Source organism: Penaeus vannamei, chromosome 26 (genome assembly GCF_042767895.1).
Source record: "Penaeus vannamei isolate JL-2024 chromosome 26, ASM4276789v1, whole genome shotgun sequence".
Taxonomy (NCBI): Eukaryota; Metazoa; Arthropoda; class Malacostraca; order Decapoda; family Penaeidae; genus Penaeus; species Penaeus vannamei.
The window spans coordinates 27,145,489-27,152,404 of record NC_091574.1 but is presented as its reverse complement, the minus strand read 5'-3'; positions in this window follow the sequence as shown (position 1 = coordinate 27,152,404).

Sequence of the window (6,916 nt, the reverse complement as noted above, 5' to 3'; positions counted from 1 at the left end):
AAAATATAAAGATATTGTTTATATGTTTTCAATGATGATAATCAAAAAAAAAAAAAAACATCTGAAGACAAGTAAGACAAGAATAATGATGGTGATGGTGATGATAATAATGATAATGATAATGATAGTGATAGTGATAATGATGATGACAATGACGATGATGATGATGACAATAATAACACATAACAATTACAACAGAAACACTAATAGTAAGAACAATAATAATAATGGTAATGGTAATAATAATAATACTACAAAGATTAATGATTAACGCTAATTATGACCAAGATGATAATGATAACAAAGATGATGATAACGAAAATGATGGTAATGATGACAAAAATAAAAGTAATTAGAACGTACATGAAATCTTATGACATTTATCCTTTTAATTTCTCATAATGAATTTACCTTTTTAAAGACCTTTTCTTACGATCATAATAATTACAATAATTGTTTCACTGTCACACTATATTGCCAAGCGTGATTCATTACCATCAAATATTAATAAAGAATCAGAATCACGTAATTATAATTTAGTGATATTCAATTACCAATCCTTCTTCTTCTTCTTTTCCTTCTTTTTCTTCTACCTCTTCTCCCACTTCCTCTTCCTCCTCCCCTTTTTCTTCTTCTTCTTACCACCTCCTCTTCCTCCTCCCCCTCCCTCTTTTCTTCACTATCATTGTTCTGTACACCATAGCTTTCAATTCTTTCTAAAAAAAAAAGTCATCTTAGTTACTGAAATAGATACACTGGTGTTCTTAAAAAAACATGTCATCTTAGTTGTTGTAATAGATATAGTACTGACTAAATAACACAATAAATGCATTAAAACATTTCATTAAAATCAACACCTTTCAAAATTTAAAATGAATGGATTATATTTCCATAAATATTCACGTGTAAAGATTAATACGCTAGCAATCTTGAATATTTTAAAAAGTCTTGATATATCTATTCATTCATTCTTCTTCTTATTATTATCATTATTATCATTACTTCTTCTTCTTATTATCATTATTATTATCATTACTATTATTTGATATATAGCTTAAACACGTGACAATCTTGAATATCTAAATACCTAAAAAAGGGGAAAAAATCTAAATATGTAAAAAACACGCAAGCAATCTTGGCTATCTTAATACCTAAAAAAAAAAACATCAGAAAAAAAACAGAAAATAAAAAAAACAGGCAAACAATCTTGATCTAAATATCTAAAAAACACACAAGCAGTCTTGAATATCTAAATACCCTTCTCACAAAAAAAGAATATAAAAATGTGTAAAAAAAAACAAACACGCAAGATCTCGAATATCTACCCCCCCTCAAAAAAACAAAAACAAAAAAAAATAAATATGTATATATATGTATATATATATATATATATATATATATATATATATATATATATGTATATATATGTATATGTATAGATACATGTGTATATATGTATATGTACGTTTATATATATATATATATATATATGTATATATGTATATATTTCTATATATATGTATATATATATATATATATATATATATATATATATATATATATATATATATATATATATGTATGTATATATATGTATATATATGTATATATATGTATATATACATGTATATATATATATATATATATATATATATATATATGTATATATATATATATGTATATATATGTATATATATACATATATATATATATATATATATATATATATATATATATATATATATATATATATATATATATATATATATATACACGCAAGCAATCTTAAATATCTAAAAAAATATCTAAAAACATTCTTGAATATCTAAATATCTAAAAAAAATCTAAATATGCAAAACCCAAGCTAGCAATCTTGAATAACATTTATTCTATTCATTCATTTATTCCGTTTTGAAGTCAACCACGCAGCAACTGAATCACGTGACTTTTTGCGTGACCTAGTGTCTTGCTAGTGTTTGTAATAACAAATATATTCCTCATTTCTTGTTACGTTCATATAATACGCATATTGGCGATAATAATAATGATAATAATGACAATAATGACAATATTAATTATCAATAATTATAATTATAATGCTGATGATAATGCAAATGATATGTACCACAACAAGAAGGATAACATGAATATGCGTTATATATATAGCATTTAATAATCAACATACGATTTAATCCTAGTCTAATCCCGAGACTCGTATCTCTTATTTATCTTTGAATATACTCAAAGAATGCAATTACTCAGATGAAATCCTTTTTATATATAATCAGCTGAATAAAAATGAACAGCAATTTTCATTCCGAGCTGGACTGCGAAAGAAAAATGAACACAAAAAATGACGTGATTCGATGATGAAGAAAAATGAATCATGGAAGGTATTTTTTTTTTTTGGATAATCTAACGTGGACTAAAATTTCGTATAAATGTCTTTAAATCAACGAACCCTATCCTTTTAAAACTATAACTGACATACACCCATCACATTTACTGAAATATGTGCATATGGCGACATCCACTATCGTATTAAATGTATTGCATGTTTGAAATACAAATTAATGAATTTTGTTTACATCCGCTGACCAAAACAACGCGTTCAAGGTAAACACAAACATTTAGAAATTACATACTGGACAAAAACCAACGCTGACATCCGCCACACTCAGGTAATTTCTGCAGAATTCCCGAAATGAAATAATTAAAACACAAAAAAACACTAATCACAGTCTAACCAAACGCTTCTTTTTTCTTCCTCCGAGACGGTGCGATGCGACGACCTCTCGCTCTGACAGCCAGGTCGGGAATAATGGAAAACGTGCTTGTATCTCCCTCTCCGGCTAGGCTCCGCCCACCTGCAACTTCCCGCCACCTGACAATACGCTTTCCTTGCGCAGGGAAGGAAAAGAGAGAGAGAGAGAGAGAGAGAGAGAGAGAGAGAGAGAGTGGGAGAGGGAGAGGAGAGGGAGAGGGAGAGGGAGAGGGAGAGGGAGAGGGAGAGGAGAGAGGGAGAGGGAGAGGGAGAGGGAGAGGGAGAGAGGAGAGGGAGAGAGAGAGAGAGAGAGAGAGAGAGAGAGAGAGAGAGAGAGAGAGAGAGGAGAAGAAGAAGAAGAAGAAGAAGAAGAAGAAGAAGAAGAAGAAGAAGAAGAAGTAGAAGAAGAAGAAGGAGAGAGAGAGAGGGGCCGGATGAACTCTCTGAAAATCACATCACTACACAACGCAAATTCTCACTACCTTTCCATTTTATCTGATGCCTTCCTTTATCTGATTCATTTAAGGCTGGACTTTCTGGATCACAGCCGATCATGAAGGCACTGGGAGAGAGAGAGAGAGAGAGAGAGAGAGAGAGAGAGAGAGAGAGAGAGAGAGAGAGAGAGAGAGAGAGAGAGAGAGAGAGAGAGAGATGGGTGACAAAAAGAGTTAACAAGTTAACATCACCAAAACATCCTGAGAAAAAGCATTTGACAAACCCACGCACACAAACATACATAAACACACTCACACGCAAACACAAACTCACACACATAAACAGCTTCATACGCACAAACACAGATTCATACTTACAAGCACACACACTCTCTCTCTCTCACACGCAAACACACACACACAAACACACTAAGACAAACACACTACCGAACCATGCCATTAAAATCAAATCCTTACAGAATCTTATCCCTTTATATCCACGATCCCTCACTGCTCGGATAATCAGAGGATTCATAGACCAATTAACAAAGCAATTAGTTGATTAATGACCCAGACGCCCATGGATAATCCTCAAGGCAGATGTTATTCAGATTATTTCAGTCAGCTCATCTGTGTCTGGGACGAGGCAATAATATCCTTTGTCTGTCTGTCTATCTGTCTTTCTCCCCGCCCCCGTGTCTTTCTCTATTTCTTTCTATTTGTTTTCTCTCTGTCCCCATCCCTTTCTCTAATCCTTTCTATTCTTTCTCTCTCTTTCTTTCTTTCTCTCCTTCTCTCTCTCTCTCTTTTCTTCTTTCCTCCTCTCTTCTTCTCATCTCCTCCCTCCCTCCTCTCTCTCTCTCTCTCTCTCTCTCTCTCTCTCTCTCCTCTCTCTCTCTCTCTCTCTCTCTCTCTCTCTCTCTCTCTCTCTCTCTCTCTCTCTCTCTCTCTCTCTCTCTCTCTCTCTCTCTCTCTCTCTCTCTCTCTCCCTCTCTCTCTCTCCCTCTCTCTCTCTCTCTCTCTCTCTCTCTCTCTCTCTCTCTCTCTCTCTCTCTCTCTCTCTCTCTCTCTCTCTCTCTCTCTCTCACTATTTCTCTCTCCTCCTCTCTTCCTCTACATTTCCCCAACGCACCTACACTCACTCACGCGCATTCCACAAACACGACCAACCTGGACAGCATGAGACCGGATCCTTAACTAATACCAGATACCACACGCATAAAGGCAGCTCTCTCGTCTTCAGCCCTGTCTTCTTCAATCTCTTTCCTTCTCTCTCTCTCTCTCTCTCTCTCTCTCTCTCTCTCTCTCTCTCTCTCTCTCTCTCTCTCTCTCTCTCTCTCTCTCTCTCTCTCTCTCTCCCCTATCTCTTTCTCTCTCTTCTCTCTCTCCTCTTCCTCTCTCTCTCTTTTCACTCCTCTCCCTCTCTCTCTCTCTCCCTTCCTATCTCTTTCTCTCTCTCTCTCTCTCTCTCTCCCTCTCTCTCCCTATCTCTCTTCCTCCCTCCCTCCCTCCCTCTCTCTCTCTCTCTCTCTCTCTCTCTCTCTCTCTCTCTCTCTCTCTCTCTCTCTCTCTCTCTCTCTCTTCCTACACATCTCTCCTCTCTCTCTCTCTCTCTCTCTCTCTCTCTCTCTCTCTCTCTCTCTTTCCTATCTCTTCTCTCTCCCTCTTTCCCTCTCTCTCTCTCTTTCACTCCCTTCCCCCTTCTCTCTCTCCTTATCTCTTTCTCTCTTTCTCTGTCTCCCTCTCTCTCACTCACTCCCTCTCTTCCCCCTCTCTCTCTCTCCCTATCTCTTTCTCTCTCTCTCTCTCCCTCTTTCCCTCTCTCTCTCTCTCTCACTCCCTCTCTCCTCTCCCTGTCTCTCCCTATCTCTTTCTCTCTCTCTCTCCCTCTTTCCCTCTCTCTCTCTCTCACTCCCTCTCTCCTCTCCCTATCCCCCTCTCTCTCTCTCTCTCCCTCCCTCAAACACCGGCACTTCCTATGGTCATTAGAACCTCAATGAACACGCAATCTATACAATGACAGTACCACAACGCACATGAACGCAAGTTTTAGACGCACAACGCACATGAACACCTCGAAGTACATGCAGAAGGTCAGAATATGGTCTTACCTTCTACTTGCTCTCTCTATTTCTTTCTATTTTTCTCTTACCTTCTACTTCCTCTATTTTTTCTCTCATCTTCTACTTCCTCTCTCTATTTCTTTCTATTTTTCTCTCACCCTCTGCTTCCTCTATTTTTTCTCTCACCTTCTACTTCCTCTCTCTATTTCTTTCTATTTTTCTCTCACCTTCTACTTTCTCTCTCTATTTCTTTCTATTTTTCTCTCACCCTCTACTTCCTCTCACTATTTCTTTCCATCTTTCTCTCCCTCTCTCCCCATCCCTTTCTCTCTAATCCATTCTACAATATGGTCTCACTCTGTACTTCATAGGTATGTCCTCTTTCATCTTTATCCTTTGTTATTCTTATTATGGGAGAGAGAGAATGAGTGAGAGAGAGAGAGAGAGAAGGAGAGAGAGAGAAAGAGAGAGAAAGAGAGAGAAAGAGAGAAAGAAAGACAGATAGATAGATAGAGAGAGAGAGAGATTGTCAGGAGCCAATTTACTGCCGGGCCGATTCGTTGTCAAGCGCCACGTTACTCCCTTGTCGATTCGCTGCTAAGTGGTAATAAAGTGACATACAAATTTTCGCAGAACTGATGATCTTTATCCATTATGATGTCTTATTATGAATTATTCTATTGAATCATAATCAGAAAAACGTTTAAACATGTTCTATGTATTTGTAAATAAAATTTCCTGATAATCATCTTTATTTTTGTTCATATTTGGAGGGATTTGAACGAAGTCAGATTGTACCAGATTCAAAACAATGCAGTATGACTGAATTTATGCATAATTATCACCTGCATATAAATAAGTAGTAATAAATATATATAAAATTATATATACAGAGGCAAACACACACACACACACACTATATATATATATATATATATATATATATATATATATATATATATATATATATATATATATAGATTCATTACTATATACAAGTACATAGAATAGATGTGGTCTACAATTTCCTGCGGGAAATACACACAGAAAAAGAAAAAATCTATATACATAAACAGATACATATATATATATATATATATATATATATATATATATATATATATATATATATATATATATATATATATATATATATATATATATATAAACATAAAATATTTAAAACTATTCACATATATATATATATATATATATATATATATATATATATATATATATATATATATATATATATATATATATGTTACCCTCTGCACTCTTTCAACTACGGGTTTACTCCCCTACCCCCCAGAAGTAGACAATTCACACCTTTACTTAATAAAGGTATAACAGCAGTACTGCACCGGGGAATTTATGGGGTAAAATAAGAATATCCACAGAATCAGTCACTATATTGTCGAAAGCAGGGGGATGTGTCCACCGCGACTCCTCCATGGGGGGGGTGGGGAGGGTTCCTGCTTCCCCCAACCCCCGCCATGAAAAAGAATAAATAGATAAATGAATCAATAAATAAAGAATCCTCCACATACTGTACTCGCGGCAGGATGCTCTCTCTCTCCTGCCGTGAATGCGTGGAGGATTCTCTGATTTCCTGGGCGAGGCTTGGGGGTGGGGTGAGGGTGGGGGGGCGGCAG